Source organism: Lampetra planeri, chromosome 41, assembly GCF_965212315.1.
Source record: "Lampetra planeri chromosome 41, kcLamPlan1.2.h2, whole genome shotgun sequence".
NCBI classification, from domain to species: domain Eukaryota; kingdom Metazoa; phylum Chordata; class Hyperoartia; order Petromyzontiformes; family Petromyzontidae; genus Lampetra; species Lampetra planeri.
In genome coordinates, this window is record NC_136147.1 from 2,186,799 (window position 1) to 2,210,178 (window position 23,380).

Here is a 23,380-nt window from a genome sequence, read left to right on the forward strand (position 1 = left end):
CCACCCAGCCTCCCCTCTCCACCCAGCCCCACCCCTCCCATTTTGGATGCATGACGGACGGACACAATAATCCCCTGTGGGCTGGTGTAACCAGGAGGTTCCTACCAGTAAAATAATTGGCCTAACATCCCAATGCTTGGCGAACCTGAATAAAAAGTTCAGATTCGGCAGGACTTTCCTGGCAAAACAAGCATTTATAAAAATAAAAATCCCAAAATAACCTCGGGGATTCTCACAGCCACCGTGACGCCACCGTCACCTCCGCGAGGGCCTTTAATCGCCGCCTCCCGTTGCTGCACGCGTGACCGCGCGTCCCACGTGGGGCGATGGCGACGACGACGACGATTCAAAAACAACACCGCGCCCTGGCCTGGCTCCCAAACAGCAGCGCCGCCACGCAGCGAACACCCCGGGACTGGAGCTCGGGGCTCGCTGCTGGGATGGTGTCCCGTGACAACAGCGGTTTGTCCTTTGGATAGACTCGCCTCCGCCGTAGGAATGTGGAATTTTCCACCACGGACTCAGGGCTGTAAACGGGTGATGAACAAACAACGTGTGTGGTGGTGCTGCTGCTCTTTCTGCGTTGGTGGCGGTGAGTGCAGAGACGACTCAACTCTTTCCGTGTCAATAACACTGCCCCACGAAGCCCAGGCCTGGAACAATGCCATCCTCTCCCCGAGAGGATGGCCACAAAGGGTGGTCACTCAAACCCTCTCGATGTGCTGGAGTGGGGGGTGGGGATCGCCTCTTGCCCGAGGGACCGCCTATTGAATTACTTAGACCAGGGGGTCGGAAACCTTTCAAAGAAGAGGCGGTTTTTTTGTTTTGTGTCTTTGGACAAAATTGTTCGAGAGCCGCGTCACGCACACAAAGCTACTTGTACACAAACACAGCAGCAGGTATATAGCAGATGACAAACACATTCTGACTTAAATAAAAAATATAATTGATGGAATAAACTGCGTTAATTTAGTTAATTTCTCCCCTTAATATATTATTTAACAACATAGTTTGACTGTTGTACACTTTTGTTGTCGCCAATATATTCCATAGTGACCCATTCCCAACCATATTTAACAAATTACCTTATACTTTAAATGACGTTTAACATTTCATCTTTTATTGTAACGGATGCCTGCAAGGGGGACAGACAAAGAACCGCATGTGGCTCCGGACAGGGCCGTATCATTAAATAGGCACAGTGCCTACGAAAACTAAAGGCCATACGAAATACTATTTTGACCATGTTATTGTTATATGATAAAAAAAAAACTTTTTAAAACCAAGATCTCTTCCTGAATAAATATATTTATGTAGCAATAGGCACAGTGTATATACAAAGATTCATATTCATTTCGATGTCAATCGTTTTTTTTCCATAAGGTGAGAGAGAAATGAACACTGCAGATGAACTTTTAGAGATTTTTTTTCATTGAAAATTAGGATTTTTTTGCACAATCAAGCTAGTGACTTCTGCGGTAGTAGTAACATGGGGCAGCAGCAATACCAATTAGATAAATATATCACTAAAGGCCTACAACAGGGGTGGGAACCTTTTTTCTGCCATGGGCCATTTGGATATTTATAACATCATTCGCGGGTCATACAAAATTATCAACTTAAAAATTTGCCTGTTATATTTTGTCAAACATTTAATTAACTCGCCCCTAATGCGATGGCTGGAACTGCTTCTCTTTGGCGAGGCGTGTGGTGATGTGAGCTGGTATTGATGATGTTGCTGCTACTCGCAACTGCTTTTCCAGGTTTGCTCCTAGATTTATTGAATTTCGAGTCCCGCCTGCGGTTGCCTTGGCAGGGCCACACCAAATGATTTCGCGGGGCTCATACGGCCCGCGGGCCGGACGTTCCCCACCCCTGGCCTGCCTTAATCCATCGCTGGCTCTCCGGAGCCGCAGCTTTGCCGACCCCCTTGGACTTTAGACCATCGGATGTTCGGCCACCAGGTGTCGGGGAGTCGGGGGCCTGTAGTGACACAGCAGTGGCGGCAGGTGGCGCTGGCAGTGCGCGCGCGAGTGGCGGAGACATCACGGCGGTGTGGAGGGAGGGAGGAGGAGGGGAGGGGAGGAAGGGGGTCGTCCCTCCAACTCCAGTTATGAAACAACAAAAAGAGACGAGATGTGAGCGTAAACATTTCGAATGGACCTGAAGTGTGCCGCGTGAGCTTTAGTGTGTGGGTAGCAACCGAGTTCATGAATGCGCGCCCAGTGGGTTTAACGATTTCACGTCGCACCCCTTGGGTGTGCCTCTCGGGCCAGAGCGAACATTGTCAGCCTGGGTTAGCGCAGAGGAACCCCCAACATCAGATGCCCCCCCCCCACAGTGCGAGAGAGACGTCGAGCACCGCTCGAGTGAAGGGGGTGTGGACCCCCCCCCCCCGCCCACAGTGCCCCTCTCAATGCCCCCCCACCGAAATGTACCCGGACCCCCCCCCCCCCCCCGAATCAAAACTGCCATCTCATCGTCTCTAACGCGTCCACTGACGTGTCTACGTTTACGTGGTCTGCTACATTATTTTCCTATACAGTAGTTACATCTTGGGCTACCTTCAAGTCATTTGGAAGACCTCAGCATATCGTGTTGAGTCGACGTTTTGCTAATGTGGACTACATTGCACCAACGCGTGTACATGTGGAGGCCTGCCAGAGGTGGGACAAAGTCATTGTTATGCAAGTCCAAGTCGAGTCGCAAGTCATCAAATTCATGACTCGAGTCTGACTCGAGTCCAAGTCACATGACTCGAGTCCACACCTCTGAGGCCTGCAGCCCTTGTTTGGTGGCTCATAGCTGTGAGGATATACACCGTACACCAGGGGCCCCCAACCCCCGGGCCGTGGACCGGTACCGGTCCGTGGCCTGTTAGGAACCGGGCCACACAACAGCACGAGGTGAGAGCGGTGAGTCCACACGTGGCCAGCGCCATTATTTTATTGACCACTTCCATCCGGGCCTCTTTCCCGCACTGCGCACTCGTCTCAGTCACGGTGTTGGTAAGCCCACAAGCTCTAACCCCGAGCCAAAAAATGAATAAAAAACAAACGTCGCTTCATTGTGAAAAGTGGGAAAGACCCAATGATGACCCCCCCCCCCCCTGGTCCGTGAAAAAAATGTCTTCCACGAAACCAGTCCCTGGTGCCAAAAAGGTTGGTGAGTGTTATTTTTTAATTGCTTATGCCTAAAAAGAATAGAAAATGGCTATTATTCCCCACAAACGTTGCTTTTGTGACCAGGACTTTACGTGAAGGAATAACACAAATGCACACCACGTTTTGTTATTGAAAGTAGGTACATTTCAAAATTAATAATAAAGGTGTTTGGGTTAGATCGCGTTATTTATAAATGTGTCGCAACCCTCCACCACCCGACACGGCCAATCAGTAAAAATGTGTCACGTTGACAAAAGACAAAATAGTTCACTACTTTAGCCCACCGGTGTGTTGAAGAGTAAATCCACAACATTAAAAAAAATTTGAGTAGTACGACGTTTCGCTGGTCATTACATTCAGCATCATCAGGCAATTTGCCATAATAGTGAAGCCCTCCACCTGCTCCCGGTCTTAAATAGAGCAGCATGGTGACGTCATCATTTAACCCGATCCGGTGCAGAGATCAAAGGTGGAGAGGGGGGGGGACTTTACACACCGGTGGGATAAAGTAGTGAACTATTTGTCTTTTGGAGCCGTCCATAAATGACGTCACGCGATTTTGGACGATTTTTGACCCCCCCCCCCCTTCGTCACACGGCGTCACAAAAACCCAGACCCCCCCCCCCCTCAAATATAACGTCACAAAGCTCTGCCCCCCCCCCCCCCAAAATAAATAACATGCTTCAAATCGCTTTAAACTATTGTCATTGTAGTGCGTATTTAATGTGGCGCTGCACTCTGATGTTGTAGGAGAAAACATTTATTAAAAAGTATATTTAATTAAGTAGAACGTCTCATCTATATTTAAAGTTGCGCATTTTGATGTGACGTCATATTTCTCAAACTCCCCCCCCCCCTCGTCACACATCGTCACAAATGTCTGACTCCCCCCCTAGGTGCGTGACGTCATTTATGGACAGCCCCTTTGTCAACGTGACACATTTTACAAATCTTGTAACTCAATTTTAACCCACTTCCCAATGTGGTATCGACTGCAAACTTGGTATGCTTATGTCATACTGATGACAATATTACATTATATCATAAAAAATATATATTTTTAAACATTATTTTTTATATGTTACGTTTCGGCTTGGGTCTAATTGTCCAGGTCAACTGATGTTGGCTGTAATTGGCCACGGTCCCTTACGTGATGGCAAGCTTCGAGGCCACTTCCTGGAGTCGTGGAGTTCTGCCATTACTAGTACGGTATATTTCATTAAAGCGTGTTTTTTAAAACATAAAGAAAGTAATGTTTAAAAATATGTTAATTTTTTAATGATAGAATATAGTATTGTCATCAGTATGACATACGTTTACCAAGTTTGCAGTCGATACCACATTGGGAAGTGGGTTAAAATTGAGTTACAAGATTTGAGGATACAACAACAGACAGAGTGAGTTAAATAATAATAAAAAGTTAAAAGTTCCCAATGCAGCGTGGGGGAGAATTCGTTCTGAGAATGACATCCGAGGGAGAGAGGGGCGCGATGGATCTGAGACCACGTGGGGGTTTCTACTCTTTGGTTCTTTCGGTAAAGTCACGGAGGTAGAACAACTTAAAGGGCCGTGAGTGGGTGGCTCGGGCAAGAGGCGTCACAGCCACAAGGGGCCGACGATTGGGGCCCACGTCGAACGACTCAACAAGGAGCGGCAGCCGAAGCGTTGGAAACTTCGTCCCCCGGGGAGACGGAGCGACGAAATCGGTGTCGTGCAGGCGGGTTGGTGATTTCGTGGCGGGATCGTGAGCGGCGGCCTTTGGGGAGGGTGGCCTTCATCGAGCAGTAAATCGAGCATGGCCAAGGATGCTGAAAGCGCGGCCATTGTGCACGAGTGAAGGATGAACCGGGCGAATGGCGGTGCCCAGCACGACAAGACGCGCTTTGTAACATTTCCATTGAAGCTCACAAATTAAAGAAGCATATTCCTATTTGTAGGACTTCACGGAATTACAGATTTCGTTGAGAACAATTACATTGTAACCTCTAAAATCTAGAGTCGAAAGCCTCCGTATTGGCAACGCGACACTTTGACTTTGAGCGGGTGATGTGACGTCACTAAAAGTGGGCGTTGTCGGAACTTGGCGCGCGTTGACGTCACAAGGCGAAGGAAGGCGGGGCTCAATCGATTATATTTTATAATCGTGATCTATTGGTCGCGAATCGATTCTATTGCGTTCCTGCGTGTAAATTGTGATAGCCTCAGGCGTCTTCATGAACAAAACGGACACAAATGAGAATCCACCCAGCTCTAATCGATTAACATATCTTGTTGTGGGAGTGAGGCGCGTGACGTCACGCCTGTGCGTGTCTAGTCCTGCAACGCGATGACGTCATGAAACGCGCGCGCGTAAAGGCGGTACGCGCATTGTGCGTGAAAACGTCACTTAAACGAGATGGGAGGGGCGTATCGTGCGTGATGACGTCACCAACAATTCGGTGCCGAGTTACACGAGGGGCGTATCTTGCGTGATGACGTCACCAACAATTCGGTGCTGAGTTACACGAGGGGCGTATCGTGCGTGATGACGTCACTAAACAATTTGGTGCTGGGTTACACGACGGGCGTATCGTGCGTGATGACGTCACTAACAATTCGTGCTGAGTTACACGACGGGCGTATAGTGCGTGATGACGTTGCCAAACCCAAGGGGGTGGGAGGGAATGCGTTTAGAGGGGGATATTTATTGTACGTGATGACGTCACTGAAGGAGAGGACGCCCAAGGGTGTTAGCGTATCATGCGAAGTGACGTCACGGAAACGCGGGGGGGGGGAAAGGGGGCGGGGTGACCACGTGCGAGGTGGGCGTGGGGCCGCGTGTTACGTAAGGGGGGGGCGAGGGGGGGTTAAGGGGCTGGGCTCGAGGGGCGGGGCTCAGTGGAGAAGGAGGAGGTCAGAGGTCACGCAACTTTTTTTCCCCCTTCGCGGCCTCGTGTGCGCGCGCCGCGCGGCCCCGGCTCTGCTTAGGCCCGACCGGGGAACAACAAACAAAAGCCAAACAGCACGCGCAGTCGCGACATGGCCGAGGCTTTCGGCGAGGACGACATCGACTCGGTGACTGCCGCCGTGTCTGTGACGGCGGCGGCCACCGTGGGTCTGATCGAGAAGACGCACACCCTGGTCGCCGCCATCCGCGAAGACCTCATCGCTGGCCTCTCCGGTCCCAGCGACGACGACGACGCCTCAGAGGTGCCGATGCTGCTGCTTCTGCTCGCGTTACATTCGTGATGGTTGACGGTAGTCGCGAGCGTGAGCGCGGCTGTGCCGCTTTGAAAAAAAAAAGTGTTTGAGGCCTACACAGGAATGTGAAGCCTTACGTTTTTCCTAGTCGTTGCGCCCGCCAAACGGGACACTCCCCCGGGGGGTGGGGCGGGAGGGGGGGCTGCTGGGCGACGTCGCGCCACCCGATAAGCCCCCATTGTGCTGGTGTAGTTGCGCGCCCGGGCAGGTTCCAGCTGTGGAATTATCTGGGAGCGAAGCGTGTAAACGTGAAACTTGGTAATGGCACGGGGTTTAAGCCTGTAATTAATGCGAGTGCTGAGTATAGCATTCGGGTTAATTCGCGCGCGAGGGCAACGCCGTGGCCACAGAACAAAATGAACCTTAAGCGGCTGGGTGTTTCCACTTGGGTTCGTTTGAGGCGGTTCGGATGATGTCTCTAATTCGCTCGAGGTGTGTATTGTGCGACCCAAAGCCACTGCGCCACGCGCTTCCAATCCTTTGGTGACCTCTTCAACTCGATTGCGTGAGAACTCGACCGTGCTGTACATTGAACCCCGGCTGGCTCGTCACCCCGCGAAGTTGCGGTGTTTTTGGACACGTTCACGATGTGTGTGCGCGTAAACACGCTCTTTGCCACCCGTGCGCTGGTTGTAATCTCACAACATCCGCACGGTGAGCAAGCAACGCACCATCTTTTTTTACAATGTAAATACAGTACGGTGTGTACGCAGACATTCTTGTTTTTTCACGCCGTGCTCATGTATAGCCCCCCTCCCACTTTATTGCGGTTTACCCGTAAGTGCTTTAAGGATTTGTGAGCACCTATCGTGTTGTACAAAGTTGGCGACAACTGAAGGTAACGAAGATGAGGCTTAGGAATTCCGATTTAGACTGCTAGGCCAAAGTACTTACCAGATGGTCTTGCCATTCATGTATTAATCTGCGTCCAAACGAGCTGTCAAGGGCCCATGTGTCTGTCTAAATTAGCAGTGTTAACTATACTGGTTTAATTCCTGGTGCAGGACAACTTTGAAGAGTCATAACTAGGATTTCAAGTGAATGTTGTATGGAAAGTTTTAAAAATACAATTCCCCGTTACATTTCAAAATCTAAAACATGATTTACTTACAATACTCATTATGACGCGTGATTAAATGTTGTCTCTTTTTAGGATAAAATCATTAGTGCACCAAATAGACTTACACAGTCGGTGCCAATTTACATCTGGGTTAAAGGTGTTTCTAACATGAAACGGAAATGGTCACATAATGGTGATGTAGTTTTACCTCTAAATGGATTTTTTTTACACATGCATAGCATGTGAATAGTCTGACGTGTAGATAGCCGTGCGTGTGAGTGCAGTTGCGTCAGCTGTGCCATGATTGAGGGTGGTGTTCCAGTCGTAAGCCAGACGGCACAGGTGAGAGCAACATGGTGCGGCGATGCAGGTGAGTGGAGATGCACTCGAGTTGCTTGGTCTGTGGTTATTTTAGCCCAGCCATGAACGCAGAATATCTTAAAGTGGACGAACAATTCTCCGCGTCCTTTATAGCCCAAGAGCACTTACTGGACCTAGAGCCAATTGAGTAGACTTTCGGGGGGAGAAATTAATAAGAATTGCCCACTGTCTAAATTATTGAGTGGGAAATGTTAAGTCACGTCGGTAGAAAAAATAATAGATCACGACGTTTCGATCGCAACAGCAAGCGACCGTCTTCAGGTGTCCGTTTTCACCTGAGGTGTCCGTTTTCACCTGAAGACGGTCGCTTGTTGTTGCGATCGAAATGTCGTGATCTATTATTTTTTCTACCTACGTGACTTTACCGAAAGAACCAAAGAGTAATGGATTCTTGTAGTCTTCAAATCAAGATTGATTACAAGGTTGCTGTGTCTCTCAAAGGGTGTAACCAATTAAAGGAGGCAATTGCTTGCCAGATGTAAGCTGCCTTTGTATATATAAAAAAACTGGATATCAAGCTGGATGAACTGCAAAGCCACGCATGTTGCCATACAAGTAATCCACAGTAATGAGCCCATAATAGGGGTGTTTTGGGTTAGATTGCTTAAATATAAATTTTGTCGTTAAACCCGCCACCACCCGATACAAACAATTAGTAAGGTTTGTCACGTAAACAAAACATGCCATTTCGTTACTAGTTCAGCACACCGGTGTGTTTGAGAGTAAACCCACAACATTTACAATTCAAGGATGTATATTTATGCAATCTAGCCCAAAAAAAACTTGATTATGGATATCACAGAAAGTGTTAAACAGTAATGAGCCCATTTGCAAAATAAGTTTGAAATCCTCTCCAAAAATAATTATTTTCCCAGTTCCAACCATAACACTTGACATGCTGAAAGAGGTGGCTGGTCTACATGAGAGCAAAGTACTTGTAAGGTCCATTGGGTTTGTTGAAAGTAATTGTTGTGCGTGGTTTACCTCTGGGTGTGTTCCATCTCGCGAGTATTCATACTCACACTTTCTCAGGATGTCTTTCCTGCCTCGGGTCAATTATTCCAATCTTATTTGTGCATGTTAAGAGAAGCATGATAGACCATCCCTGCTGCAGCAGATCTAAACATACGCCCTTTCCTCTCCTCATCACTGCCCAACTATTGCTCTTCTCATGGAAATCATTGACCCAACATTTTTCCAGTTACTCCCCTGATCAGAGTGTTACTTCTACAACTTTCATGCCTTTTAAAGGTATGGTAAAGACATCCCTAATCGTATTCCCATCTCTTTCAATCAGACATTACTTGCCACATGCGAGTCTAAACGTATCATTTGAGGCATTTCTGCCTATTCACATTAAAAAAAAACACTGTCATTGCTGCTTTGCAGACCCTCAAGTGTTTTGCTGTCTATATTCCATAGCACTTATCTGACAACATTTTCAGTAATCCGCAGCACTGATTGCCTAGTAGTGTGTGTGTTAAATGACCGGCACTGCCACATTAAATACGTGCATTGCACTACTTCACATTTACATTGGTTAATGATGGCTGCACTTATGTGACTATGAAGCCGATACTTTATTTGCCTTCCCCCCCCCCCCCTCCAATTATAAATGTGCTCTTGAAATCGTGTCATGGTGTGGAGATTTCCATCCAGAGCTATATAGCTAAAACTGCACCACACAGTTTCAGGTAATGGAAGATGACGCCTCCTCGGCATTGCGTTTGTAAATACTTCAGTAGGCCTTCTCTCCGTCTTCTTCGTTTCTCTATCTGCATTAGGTGCTTACTTTGTAATGACTTGCAAATATTTTCACATTTCAGAAACTTCAACGTTACATCCTGGAGTTGGATTAATCCAAATTAATCAAATCCAATTGCAATGCCACGTTTTTTGTCTAGTCAGTGGTGACACCCGATATTATCACCTTGCTACACTTGAATACACGGCTTAATCTCAGCTGGTTACTCAAATTCGAGCCTGAGATGACATTGTTGGCAGCTTAGTGCCATGACCCCTAAGCCCACGTGGTCACTTTTTGGCTGTTCGTTGAAGATTTTGTGCGAAATTTTTCTTTTCTTTTAAGTTAGCTTTCACTTTTTATTCTGTTTGGTCATGATAAAGTTACGCGGTCAAAAGAGCAGCACGTAAGGCTGCAAACGAAACAGCAGCACGTACAGTTTATTTACATAACCTTGAAAAAAATGTGACGAGTGAAACTGCGTGTAAGATGCTCTGCGTGAATAAACTGTACTTTGCATATTGACATCTTACAGTGTGTTTTTCCCCTTACTAATTTGTAGTCTCTTTTCCACATCTAAATGGCCTCGAGTCCCTGCTGTTTTCGGTGACTTATCGTGAAGAAAGTTTAATTCCTCTTCCTGCACTGAAAGTTCACAGTCAAGCACGCGCATGACTGTAAGCGGGGCTTATTCTGCATGACCCAATACTGAACCAAGCGAAATACCTCGTGTTTCTTTTTCACTTGTGAATAGAGTTAATGGCACACAAGCATCTCCTTATTAAAACGATTTAGAAACCATTTATTTCACCAGGTAAGACCCACTGAGCTAGAAAGTTATTCTTTAGAAGCGACCTGGCCACAAATGATAGCTCAAAGAATTAGCTTGTCACGTGGACATTTGTAGCAGCCAAAATACTCTTAAGCGTATGTTGATTATCAATGTGAAGGAAAAACCGGAGGACCCGGGTAATATTCCACGTGACCACGGGGAGAACATGCAAATTCTAAATGTACAGCAGGCGTCAAAGTCGGGATCGAACCCACGAGCTCCTGAACATCTTGCCACCGCGGCTCCCAACAAGTGAAGTGTTTTCACCCTGTGCACCTGAACATAAGGCAGTGCTCATCTCCACTGATGGCCCGAACCAAGTGGTGTTAATTACACATTCTCATGGTATGGTTATGTAAAATACAAAACCCAAACTGTACATGTGAGCATGTTACTGCCCTTATGTTAATTCACTGCTGCATAAAAGGACTACCTCTGTGTATGGTGTGTGGATCGTGAGGGTTATTGGACCATGCTTTAACATTCTGGTATGTGTGGGTTGGTGAACGCAGTGCGCATAGGTGTGAAAGCATAGAAGTGTAGAACAACAACAGTGTATTTATTCCTGCACTGCCCTTTGCTGCCCGCCAGCCCTATAACAACCTGTTTGTAAATTTGTGGTTGCCCATTAAAACAATACCCAGGCTCAACTCTGGTTTCCTTACTCTTTGGTTTTTTCGGTAAAGTCACGTAGGTAAAAAATAAAATAAATGAAAACAACTAAATTAAATCGCGACGTTTCGGGCGCAACACAAGCTTCCTTCTTCAGGTGGGGACAACGTAGCGATTAGGGTTTGCTTCCCTAATCAAATAGGGTCGGGCGGACTGTGTGACTTGGTCATAGGTAAACGGTGCGTGTGCGAATCTGAGCGACGCATGCGTGAAATGGAAAAAAAGATAGGGGTCCATAAACGAGGGTGCAAAACCAGTTTCAGAAGTTGGCAGTAGTGACAAACATGCGAATACAAATGTAAGCACGTCCATTATTTAGTGTTTCGTAGTGGAGTAGATGACCATCCTTTTTGACGTGTAGATCTCCTGCGATAATGTTGGTATGCATTTGCTGGTTATCGATAAGTAGAGATAGCAAAAGTCTACATTTTTTGTCAATTTTCAATGGGGTGATCAGTCCCCTGCATATTGCTGGGAGCAGGAGACCGCAGTCAACAAACGCTGGAAGATTTTGATTTAAAGCTTTCGTGACTGCAGGGATTCATCTTCTTGGTTCTTTCGGTAAAGTCACGTAGAATGGAAATAATAAAATAATAAATATAAAACATCATTAAATAATTCTCACGACGTTTCGGCCACAACGCAAGCAGCCGTCCTCAGGTGGAGAACAGGTCTGTCGAGAAGACAGAGTCTGACTCTGTCGTGAGAATTATTTTATTATGTTTTATTTTTATTATTTCCATTCTACGTGACTTTACCGAAAGAACCAAGAAGATGAAACGCTGGAAGCTTTTTAATATGAGTTGCCGTTTTTTTAAAGTGTGCATCAAGTTTTGTGCATCTCTCAGGTTATGTTTATGTAAGAGAACGCAAATGAACAGGGAGTGTTTGAGGATCAACGTGCACGTGCGGAACAAACAAATCTCACGTGACTACTGCCTTCAACATCACCGTCGGCAATTTCAATTGCCACGATTCATCTCAAGAATCAATTCCTTTATTAACATGTCATGAATGTGGTGGCTGCAGTGGTCACGTGATTCATGTGGATTGATTCAGAACTCAATTCTTCACTACTGTCACTCGCTCACTGGTGGGCAGTCGCTTCTGTATCGCTACAGCCATGGGTTCTTTCCCTGTGATCGTCACTTGCTTATTCGTCCCTTGTTGACTCAGTCTACCAGACACTGACTGCTTCATCTCATCCACACTATGTTCAACCACCACACTGCAGGTCACAACAACACACACAGACACTCATCTACCCACTCACTCATCCACCCACTCACCCATCTACCCACTCAACCACCCACATACTCTCCCACTCAATCACTCACTCGCCCACCACACTGCAGATTACAATGGTTCTCTTTCTGATTCTCCCCTTGCACTGTCTGGCTTTGGAATTCTCTCCCATCGTCTCTTTTCCCAACCTCTTAACTTTTCCTCAATTCAAGTAACGTGTTCACATTTATTCTAACGGTGAGATTGCTGTTTCTTGCTGGCTGCTTAACGTTTTAGGCCTATGGGTCTGTAGTCAGCAACTGTTTAAAGATTACTTTATTTTTTACTAATCCCACATGAGTAGGAAAGTTACTAATCTTACAGAAGCCATTTGATGCACATACCCTAACCTTATTAGGTTTTCTTACATTCAGCTTCTCTGCCCAATTTCATGTCCATGGATCAAGTTTTCCTCCATCCCTTCTGATCACAACATTTCACTGTGCTTGGCTTCTTGAGCCATCGCGAGACAGGAAACAGATCAACATTGTTTTCCTTGGCCTTCCTTAGCAGCGTTGTTTCGGTGACACTGTCACCACTTGTGGGTTATTTGACCGTTCTTCACCTTGCTGGCCAGTGTGGTTTGGTGGAGGTGGGGGAATGGAGACATTTGAGCGTGCTTTTTGCCGCTGCACTGCCCTCTGCCGATGGCATGGCCCCCCGTGGCAGCGTATACGGCCTGCACTTTGCACGGTGTTGAACGTCAATCCAAACACTCCCCAGGCTCAAACCCTGTTTGGCTTCCGCGACCTGAAAAGATTGCGTGCATTCTGGTGTTGTTTGGCCACAGACGATTTACACTCAATATTAATGTATAAATAAAGTTTATTTTGTGTAACAGAACTTGAGACCAGGATATTGTCATTTGCAGTAGTGACCAGGATCGAAGCATCGTTACATCACCTACTGTTCACCAGCGATCGCACTAGCATTCGAGTAGATGGCAAATAAAGTGGCCCAGAGCTCACGTCCTCCTAATCGCGATTCTCCGCAATAATTGTCGGCAGTGGTTTTCTCTGCGGTGATTCTCGGATACGACTTGCACGGTGATTCTACAGCGGCCGATGCGTGCACCCAGCGCGCTCTATTGAATGCCCTCTGTGAGGGACACCGCACGGGAGAGTGAGCAGAGTCTCGGGGCCTCCTAAGAATAGTTGTGCGGCTAAATCTGGAGGCACGGAGGCTTACCGTTGGCACACGCTCGTCGCGCACTGCTAAGCGGCGGCCGGTGCGAGCACGCGTCTCGCAGACGGTGTCTGCCCTGAGACAACATTTTGGCATTCCTTTGTCGCGCTGCCTTGAGTTGTTCCCGTTGTTGTCGGACACGGCCACATGCCCGTTATCTTGTAGACACCAATCTAGGCTCTGTGTCGTGGGCTGTCCAGCACCATAATTAGTGTTTCATTACAGCGTCATCTCGGTGACATCACTCCGGCACTTTTAATGACGAGCCTTACTTTGACTTTAAAGGCTTTTTCTGATTAAAGTTGTCGGAAAACTCTGAGACTCCCAGCATAGGTGCATAATAATATGAAGCTTTTAGCTGTATGATAAGAGATTTAATTTTAAGTTGTGCCCTCCTTTAAAAAAATAAGGCAACATTTTGTTGCTGTTGACATCTCCAGGGTGAGGTGGAAGCCCACTGTGGTCTGGTTATGTGCGTGTCGGTGAATGTCAGTGCGTGTGTGTTTTGTTTTATAACCGCACCGTAGTATTCTGGATACTCCCCAGAGATAGTGAAATCTCATCTTTAGTTTCGGCCCAGTTCAATTCATAACTGAGGCACTTCCCTTCGCGAAATAGTTTTGCATGTTGATGTTGTAACTTGTAAGTCTAATGGAAGACATTTGACACATTTTCTTGAAGTGCTTCGAGGAAATACTTGAATGCCATGGCAGACAAACCCCCTCTCCCCCCCAACGTTTATGCCGTCCACAGCAAAATTGTAAAAGTGAGTTTTACTCCTCAAATGATGAGGGAGTCACGTTTCTCTTGTTTACAACGTTGGTGGAAATTCCACGTTCCCATGGCAGATCCGCGTTAATTTATAGGAAGACTTCTGATCGCCTTCCGCAAAGTGTTACTGTCTCCATTGCGGTGAAGAGCCGAGTCGACCCCTCGCGAGAATTAAAGCTTTGCCACCTTTCCGCTTGTGAGTAGATGGCACCTAACCACTGCCACTCAGCCAAATTAATATCTCCACACGAGCTCAATGCAACACGATGCGTTCCAGGGTTATTGCATTAACTGGGAAAATCCCAAATTCAGGCCGAGATACCAAATTTCAGATGATCCCGATTTTGTTTTTGGTTCTATACAAAAACCGGGAGTGCCACTGATGTGGCACCGCTTTGTGTGCGCACCCATCGTGAGTGGAGTCACGCGGCATCGTGAGTGGCACGGTCGTCGACACGGAGGCATCTGCACATCGGGAAGTCTCACGAAAATGTGAAGGAAAAAATCCACAATGGTCTAAAAAATTCGAAATGTTGCATCAAAGTATCACCTACAATTACCACGGTTGGCTACGTACGGTGCGAACGAAGTTCTTCATGCATGCATCCATACATCCCATCAGATCTCGGAAGCAAGGCAGGGCTCACACTGGAAAGCGCTTGAATGGTGGCTGTCCACCATGCGACAAACACGTGTCATGAAGCTCTCACTTTTGACCTTTCTAGGCAGAATGCCGCTGATTGCAGTGGCTTGTACGGTTTCTGCCATCCGATGGGGCGGATGATCTCAGCTTGGATTGCATTCGGACAAAATTTATTTGCCGTCGGTGGTAAGGCCACGTTGACACCGCCTAAGAGCAGTCAATGCGCTGGGATTTTTGCTAAAAAAAAATTCAGCTGCACAGAACACCTTGCCAGGTTTTTAAAGATAATTCCCCTGTGAACGGAATGCCATCGCCCTTCTGTTAGCCCACTTCCTTAATTGCCGGGACTTCTCTCTTGATATTAGATCAAAGGTGTGCGTTGACAGGGATTTCTCTCCATCCCCTAGTATCTTCCCACTTGTGCCGATTACCTTGGCGCATGACTGGCATCAAAAGTGTGACATTCGAATTTTTTCTGCTGAAATCAGCATTTGCAACGTGCAGCTTCATAGCGTTTTATTCGGTCCGCAAGGGGCAGTTTGAGCCTCTGAAAGGTAAAGGTGCAGCCCCTTTATTAGGCAGTAACGTGAGCCAGCGGTAGCGCGTTCCCCGCTTGTTGCTGATGTTCATGGTTGGAATCCAGTGGCCGCCCTGGCTAATGCCGCGAGCCTTAAAAATACGCCCTGTCTTCTTCCTAGTGAACGTTAAAAGATATCCCGTCATGTGATTGGCAAGAGTGGATGATTGTGTGCTGGAGTTAAGGTCCAAATTTTCCCAATTTTTTTTTATCATTTACCCCTGAAATTATTCAATTGGGGTTATTCGCAGCAATCATCGCCCCTGACTGCAAAAAAACTTGGCAGGACCATCCAGAAAAAGAGTCATGAGACTCGGTGAGGCTTGTTTGGGTTAACGAGCAGAATTGTCAAAAAATGCTTATGCCACTGCTGGCAGAGGCTGGGCCTACCCATATTTTACCCCACCATACGCGACCTGTCGATGTGGTGAACCCATTTACACTGCTGGCTGTACAGAGGCTGTGGTGGGGGAGGAGGGGAGATTTGAGCAAACCTGTCCCATTGTTTCAACCGCCGTGCCCAGGAGATGGAATCGAACCAGCAACCTCCTGTATTTCAATTCCAGTGTTGCTCACCCTTACACCACGGCAGCATCCTGGAGTCTCGTCTGTAATCCCATTGCCAATCGTGTGCTGCCTGATGCAAGGATTTCAAACGAGCCTGGGGCTACTGGCTAGAGCCGTAGGTATAGACCATCAGTGTTAGCACTTGGCTACGTAGGGTGCGAAAGAAGTTCTACATACGTTTCGGTGGAGCGGTGGCTCGGTGTTTGGCATACGATGCTCTGAGCCAGCTGACCTGAGTTGATTCCCAACGACAGCTCACGTCAATTGCGAGTGATGTCTGATCTAGGCCTGGGTGCACACGCTGGTTAGTACCGGTTCGTGACGAAGTGTGGGACGTTGATTCTAGATTTCAAGTTTTCGTGACTGCAAGGATCCATACGCTTTGGTTCTTTGGGTAAAGTCACGTAGGTGAGAATAAAATATAAAAAATATTTTTTAAATAATTGTTATATAAAAAAACAATAATTTTTACAAAAAAATAACTTTCACCTATGCGACTTTACCGAAAAAACCAAAGAGTATGGGACGTTGGTTTGGACATCTCTCAATGGATGGTAGCCATGGCCCGGAATCAAACTCTGGTTTACAGGTTCATAGCTCGGCATGCTAATTAATTCGCCACTACTCCACTCCGTTAAAGATTTCATCCGTTTTTGCGATTAGATTAATTGTCGTAATTTCGGGGTTATGATTAGGTCTAAGAATTATTTTATTGTCTTCTGTTATCCTCAAGGAACATGAGTGTACAATTTTAATATAATTAGCATGAAGCATGAGCCGTTTATTCTGAGATGCACAATCTGGAGCATGGATCGTGAGTGTGTAAGAATCGATGCCAATGGATGAAACGCAACTTGACCAGCAAATCCATCTTCTTGGTTCTTTCGGTAAAGTCACGTAGAAGGGAAGTAATAAAATAATAAAAATAAAACATAATAAAATAAAATAATTCTCACGACGTTTCGGCTACAACGCAAGCAGCCGTCTTCAGGTGTTGTAGCCGAAACGTCGTGAGAATTATTTTATTTTATTATGTTTTATTTTTATTATTTTATGACTTCCCTTCTACGTGACTTTACCGAAAGAACCAAGAAGATGAATCCCTGCAGTCACGAAAGCTTTACATCGAAATTTGACCAGCAAACACAATAGGGATGATGTCATGTTTATTTACCGTGGTTGCTGTATGTAGACAGTGCTGGGGAATTGGCTTATGATTGCAGAACTCTATTACAGTACACAGCCAATGATCAAATCATCTGGATTGAGCCCCATGTCGTCAGATGCTCAAGCAGGGTTAAGCCTGGATATGTGCTACTCGGATCAAAGAACCCTAGTGACCCGCAGAGCAATGTGGAGGACCCTCATCTAGCAGTGGATTCCCAAGAGAGCTCGTTCATACACAGCAATGTCGGGTTAGACAAAATAAATGCATCTTCTTGGTTTTTTCGGTAAAGTCACGTAGAATGGAAATAATAAAATAATAAAAATTAAACATAAAGTAATATAATATGTTATATTATTTTTCTTCTTGGTTCTTTCGGTAAAGTCACGTAGAAGGGAAATAATAAAATAATAAAAATAAACCAATTAAATAATATAATATGTTATATTATTTTTCTTCTTGGTTCTTTCAGTAAAGTCACGTAGAAGGGAAATAATAAAATAATAAAAATTAAACATAATAAAATAATTCTCATAACGTTGTGAGAATTATTTTATGTTTTATTTTTATTATTTAAAATAATTCTCACGACGTTTCGGCTACAACGCAAGCAGCCGTCTTCAGGTGTTGTAGCCGAAACGTCGTGAGAATTATTTTATTTTATTATGTTTTATTTTTATTATTTTATGACTTCCCTTCTACGTGACTTTACCGAAAGAACCAAGAAGATGAATCCCTGTAGTCACGAAAGCTTTAAATCGAAAAATAAATGCACTTTGCACCGTGCCACATGTTTCTCATTTTAGATGTTCTCACCGTATTTCACTTTCAAGTTTGCCATTAACTTGTTTTGCCAGTGAAACACTTTGCGGCGAGAGTAACCGTTGTAAAGCCGCCGTAACGAGCCGTTTCGTTGGGCGCGTTGCGTGGTTTTTTTGGACTCCCCTCCCGGCTTTCCACCGAGTGCATGAGTTGGATGCGTTCGCCGATCGCAATTTGGCTGGTTGAAATAAAACATGTAGGGTGTTTGCAACGGCACGACGGGCGTGGAGTTTTTTTTGTCCGCAAGCGCACAGAACAAGCATGGGCCTGGGAGGTGGGGGGGGGTTGGCCCCCTGCTGAATCGTGAAACCCTCGGTTGTCTCTAGCCATGGCCTGGTTAGGCATCGCCGTGTGTGTGCATGAAGCTGACAAGCTGACCTCATTACCATAAGGCGTGCGGCGTTTGCCCAGGGAGGGGGAACACAAAAGCCAAAGGTTTCGGTAACAAGTGAAAAGGCTTTTGAGAGTGTGCGGCAGGCCTGCTGATGTTACTGTGAAAGAACACCAGCAGAAGTTACCAAAAGCGTGCGGGGGTTGCCTGCGTTGTGTTGTTGACTTGCGTAACCCACACAGGTATTATTATGATTGTGATCCTGCTTGTTAACTCGGGAAAATCCCGGTCTAAAGACCCTATTTCTCAGGAGGTTTCGGCCAAGTTTTTGCAGGAGTGGGCGATGTTGCTGCTGTGTAATCCCAATTGAGTAATTTGCAGGTAATTTTTCAGCATTGAGGGTGTTTGTACCAATGCCTGTTATTCTGTGCGATTGTTATGTATTTTTGTTGCTATTTTTTAGCCAATTGAAGAAACCAGAGAACCCGGAGGAAACCCATGCAGAGCAGGGAGAGAACACACACACACAGGAAGGTGCCTGAGTCGGGAATTGAACCCAAGGAAGTCTTTGCTGTGCAGCGCGACTGTTACCACTGCGCCACCCTGCCACTTGCATCCTGTTATCTTTATAGTTTCATATTTTTATTAAAACATTTGCTCTGAAAAATACCTTTCAAATGGAACATCTCATTTTTCAGAAGTGTCCCAGGTTTTAGGGTTTGGTGTTGGAGTTTAGGGTTAGGGTTTAGATTGTGGTTAGCCTTTCAGTTCAGGTATTGGGGTTTTTCTGAATATTGTCAACGGCACACCTTTATTTTAGGCAAATAACTCTCAACCAAATTTTTTGGCAGTGAACCACAAACGAACAGATGTTCTGAATAGCTGTGTACACACCGCTCTCCTGTCATTCTACTGCTGGATGAGAGAGAACCTCCCCATTCCTATGCGGTTCTGGAAGATAGTTTAACCATCACCACAATGTTCAGTGCGGTTTGGTGAAGATGTGGAGCATAGATGATGAGACATAAGTACGGTACAACTGTAGATTGTGCTGCACTGCCCTGTTGCCCACATTGTAGCACAGGCCCCAGATGCCTATGGCAATCAGGTGTGCATGCTAGTCATCTATCCAAGCATGAACCATGTTCAATTCTGCTTAGCTTTCAGGATCTGACTATCGGGTTGATTTAGGGTGATTTGATCAGGAGTAAAACTGAAGAGCCGTTTGTGTGCCCTGTAAGCTTACAGATGCGACCGAGCAGGTAAAATATGTTTAAATTGCAGGATAAATAAGAAATGTGCCCCCACTTGTTTTCTTACTCCTAGTAAATATTTCGGTCGGAGGTTTGTGCAAATTAACATGTACAGACATGTGGTTGATGAGCTATTCAAAAAAGGTTCCAGCCACTTCTGTGGCCTGCTCCTCAAAGGAGCAGGCGGGCATTGGGATTGACGTGTTTGTGCGCTCGCCTCCACAGTCAACAGTTTATCTTTTTTAGCGTGGTAGCTGAGCACAGGCCCAAGGCCCACAATGCCCAGCGGCCAGCAACAAAACGGCACTCTCAGCACGAGAAACGTTGCAAAAGATGACAGTTAACACGGTCCTTGAATTGAGCGAGGTTATCGTAAGAGCTTGAGAAGAGAAACAATGAGAGGGAATTTAAAAGTGGAGCAATGTGAGCTCATCGGAAAGAGAAGTGCTGTGACCTGCAAGTGTGGTGGTGGTGGTGGTTGAACGCAGTGTCTGGTACAGAGTCCTTAGCATTGGTGGAGGAATCTGTGCGTGAATTGTGCTCTGCCATTGGTCTCTGGTCCGGTGGTGCGTAATGCTGGGCAGGCAGCGAGTAATGGGCTGACAGCGAATATTAGAGGAGTCCTCTGAAATTCCACCTGGTGGCGTTTGACCGCTCTTCTTGGAATCCTTATCAGCAGAAACATTCACCCATGAGATGGGATTTCTGAGCCTTTCCACCTCACCTGATAACCACAACGAAGCAGGTATTGTCGGCGTTGATACGTTGAACCCTTTGACACATGTTCGCACTTAGAATGTCTCTTTCAGACAACACATTGTTGTAGCCGCTCGGTGGAATAACGCGGCCTGTTCCCACTCGCGCTATATGGATCGAGCGATAGCACGCATTGGGGAAGATTCAGATCTGAAATAAAAATGGCTGAAACACGTCACCTTGGGGATTTTGCTCGGTTTAGTGGTGAGGAAGACTGGCAAGTTTTCACTGAAAATGTGATCCACGGTAACGTTCACAAACGTGTGTGTTTTTGTGCACAGGTGCGTTTATGTTCAGGCTTACTATGCCTTGATTCATCCTCTCCACTATGTGAGTGTAATACAATATGCTGAACTTCGTGTTGTATTGTAAAAGAGACCGCCGGCTCGTATGGCCTTGTATTAGAATATTTTTTGGCAGTCTTTCGGTTTGTACTGTACGGCAGGGCGGTGCGGTGGTTACGCTTGAGCTTGGGTTCAGTTCCCGACTGTGGGGTGCCCTTTCGTGGTTGTGCTATGGATGGACTCACTCACTCCATAGGAATGGGGAGATTTCCCCCACTGGTTCAGAGATGTAAATAGGAGATGAGCACCATTACCTCGATGCTTATTTGAGCTTGAATTCACTTTGACTTTTGTCCGCAGCATTAGAGTGTTCTGTTCCAGAATTTTCATCAAATATTCTGTTTGTTTTGGTGGCATAAAACAAGCCGTTTTACTTCTTTGGTTTATGTTGTGTAATATGAAAAGCCATACAGATAACATAAAGGTGTAATTAGGTAAAATTATCTCTGTGTGGAAATCGAGGAGCTTTGTCAAGACATAGTATTTATTCATGGGCACCTTAAAATATAAATTAGGTGCCCTTCACGTTAAAGTAGGCTCACTGGCGATTCGGTAGATGTCAAGGTTACATAAATCCGCTGGAGGGAGTAGTGTGCACATCACATGACCCTGGCTCGCATGGTTATGAGAGCATGCACTTAATGGGGGAAGCACAACCAATGTGGGGAAATGTCGGGGGCGGCTGCAACGCGCCGAGGCTGTAGCTGACTCTTGATGAACGTTGCCAGTCCTTGAGCCCTTTCACAGGCCGCACCGAGCAGATTAGAGCCACATCTGTTTGGTCAGGCAAATTGTGCTGCAAGAGTCTCCTCTGTCAGTCGATGGGACAGATGCTTTTGTTTCTGTTAGTGTCCACCCAGCATAAACTACTGTGTATGAGCCGTAAGACATTCAAATTGTTTACCACAGTTGCCGAGCACAGGCCCAAAAGCCCAACGTGGCAAGTAGCCAGCACTATCAAGAGTTTAACGCTCGTCTTGATTTGAGCAAGGTTATTATAGGAGGTTGGGAAAATAGACGGTGGGAGGAGGGAATTCCAGAGTGGAGCAGTGCTAGGGAAGAAGCAGAAAGAGAAGCGTTATAACCTGCAGTGTGATGAGTGGGTGATGGAGTGGGTGAGTTGTTGTGACCTGCAGTGTGGTGAGTGGGTGATGGAGTGGGTGAGTTGTGGTGATCTGCAGTGTGGTGAGTGGGTGATGGGAGTGGGTGAGTTGGTGTGACCTGCATTGTGGTGAGTGGGTGATGGGTGTGGGTGAGTTGTGACCTGCAGTGTGGTGAGTGGGTGACGGGAGTGGGTGAGTTGTGGTGACCTGCAGTGTGGTGAGTGGGTGATGGGTGTGGGTGAGTTGTGACCTGCAGTGTGGTGAGTGGGTGATGGGAGTGGGTGAGTTGGTGTGACCCACAGTGTGGTGAGTGGGTGACGGGAGTGGGTGAGTTGTGGTGACCTGCAGTGTGGTGAGTGGGTGATGGGTGTGGGTGAGTTGGTGTGACCCGCAGTGTGGTGAGTGGGTCACGGGAGTGGGTGAGTTGTGGTGATCTGCAGTGTGGTGAGTGGGTGATGGGAGTGGGTGAGTTGTGACCTGCAGTGTGGTGAGTGGGTGATGGGAGTGGGTGAGTTGGTGTGACCCACAGTGTGGTGAGTGGGTGATGGGAGTGGGTGAGTTGGTGTGACCTGCAGTGTGGTGAGTGGGTGATGGGAGTGGGTGAGTTGGTGTGACCTACAGTGTGGTGAGTGGGTGATGGGAGTGGGTGAGTTGGTGTGACCTGCAGTGTGGTGAGTGGGTGATGGGAGTGGGTGAGTTGTTGTGACCTGCAGTGTGGTGAGTGGGTGATGGGAGTGGGTGAGTTGTGACCTGCAGTGTGGTGAGTGGGTGATGGGAGTGGGTGAGTTGGTGTGACCTACAGTGTGGTGAGTGGGTGACGGGAGTGGGTGAGTTGTGACCTGCAGTGTGGTGAGTGGGTGATGGGAGTGGGTGAGTTGTGACCTGCAGTGTGGTGAGTGGGTGACGGGAGTGGGTGAGTTGTTGTTACCTGCAGTGTGGTGAGTGGGTGACGGGAGTGGGTGACGGGAGTGGGTGAGTTGTTGTGACCTGCAGTGTGGTGAGTGAGTGGGTGAGTTGGTGTGACCTACAGTGTGGTGAGTGGGTGACGGGAGTGGGTGAGTTGTGACCTGGTGAGTGGGTGAGTTGTTGTTACCTGCAGTGTGTTGAGTGGGTGGGTGATGGGAGTTGTGACCTGCAGTGTGTTGAGTGGGTGGGTGATGGGAGTTGTTGTGACCTGCGGTGTGTTGAGTGGGTGACGGGAGTGGGTGAGTTGTTGTGACCTACAGTGTGGTGAGTGGGTGACGGGAGTGGGTGAGTTGTTGTGACCTGCAGTGTGTTGAGTGGGTGGGTGATGGGAGTTGTTGTGACCTGCGGTGTGTTGAGTGGGTGACGGGAGTGGGTGAGTTGTTGTGACCTACAGTGTGGTGAGTGGGTGACGGGAGTGGGTGAGTTGTTGTGACCTGCAGTGTGTTGAGTGGGTGGGTGATGGGAGTTGTTGTGACCTGCAATGTGTTGAGTGGGTGGGTGATGGGAGTTGTTGTGACCT

General features: G+C 46.9%; 1 long non-coding RNA gene across 1 annotated transcript; it reads left to right on the forward strand.

The window, feature by feature from the left end:
- The first annotated feature begins 6,262 nt into the window (after positions 1 to 6,262).
- LOC144732063 (uncharacterized) lies at positions 6,263 to 19,107 on the forward strand. The gene is made up of 2 exons (XR_013588146.1): positions 6,263 to 6,353; positions 18,902 to 19,107. It is a non-coding gene; the product is annotated as an uncharacterized LOC144732063 (long non-coding RNA).
- The last annotated feature ends 4,273 nt before the right edge of the window (positions 19,108 to 23,380 follow it).